Source organism: Hordeum vulgare, chromosome 7H (genome assembly GCF_904849725.1).
Source record: "Hordeum vulgare subsp. vulgare chromosome 7H, MorexV3_pseudomolecules_assembly, whole genome shotgun sequence".
In the NCBI taxonomy this organism is placed as follows: domain Eukaryota; kingdom Viridiplantae; phylum Streptophyta; class Magnoliopsida; order Poales; family Poaceae; genus Hordeum; species Hordeum vulgare.
Genome location: NC_058524.1, coordinates 613,708,074 through 613,709,209, shown reverse-complemented (window position 1 = coordinate 613,709,209; position 1,136 = coordinate 613,708,074). Strand labels below are relative to the sequence as shown.

Genomic DNA, 1,136 nt, shown 5'->3' with positions numbered 1-1,136 from the left:
GTCGCATCTTGGGCGTGACAGATTGTCACCCGATTTATTTCCTTGGTCAAGACGTGCTTCACTTGGAAGGAGGGATTGTCAATTGATTTCCTTCCTTGAGAGGGACTCGGGGGAGGAGGGAACGACGCACCAAAAAATCAGAGGGATTGTGTAATTTCTGTGATGTATGAAAATAGTAATTAGTGTGATTGAGCGATTTATGGTAAGATTAATTAATTTAGATTTGTTCTTTAGAGATTAGATATGATTGATTCTTTCACACAAAGACATTACTAAGTAACTTGCACTTGCATGGAATGTTCTAATCCTTTAGGAGTTGAGATAACACAAAAACCGGTTGCCACACATGTACTATTGCCTACAAGATATTAGGCGAACAATTTAAATCGATTGGAAACTCTTCATCATAACTCATCAGAAATAAATACTTGCTAAAGCACAATCAGACACATTGCCAATTTATTCTGATACAATAAAAGAAAGCAATCTTCCTAGGAGCTCTAATCTTTCCATGGTGGTGTCCACCAAGGCACAAGTGATGTATCTCCCCGAGTGGTGGATGAGTCCGACGATCATTAACAAGTATAGCAGACGCATTGTTCATCAGAACATACACCACCCATGTACTTTGGTGCCTCAAATCTTGTACAAGCAATTCGACAATTGTCGTTGTCATAATCTGTCTTGCACCTACCATGATAGTAAGGATTAATCTTGTATGTGCACTGCGGGCCAGCTTCTGCAGTACCTGATGTAAATTCCAAAACCATCCCATTAGAACTATATATATATTACACCTTTTCATAAAACCGCAAAACCATGGATCATTTATTTATTTACCAATGCAGAGGAAGAATGCTAACACCGGTAGAGACAAGACTACTAGTGCTATCTTGGAGGCCATTGTCAAACCTTGGATTGAATAACTTGAGCTGTGGTAAGCAACAAGCTCTGCATCCTTGTCTATTTATAGCGCCAGGGATATTTCCCCGTTCTTAATTGGCACACATTTATCTAGATACGCACGTATGTAGACACATTTTAATGTGTAGATACATGTGTATCTAAACAATGTGTCAATTAGTTCGGAATGAAGAAGTACTTATTTACAACAAGAATTAGTATAGATATCTGTC

The 1,136-nt window shown here is 38.5% G+C and overlaps 1 long non-coding RNA gene across 1 annotated transcript; it reads right to left on the bottom strand.

Annotated features, from left to right (window-relative positions):
- Positions 1 to 380: 380 nt before the first annotated feature.
- Positions 381 to 932, bottom strand: LOC123412139. Its single transcript, XR_006613416.1, has 2 exons — positions 841 to 932; positions 381 to 748 (listed from the first exon to the last, which is right to left on the bottom strand). It is a non-coding gene; the product is annotated as an uncharacterized LOC123412139 (long non-coding RNA).
- Between the last annotated feature and the right edge of the window lie 204 nt (positions 933 to 1,136).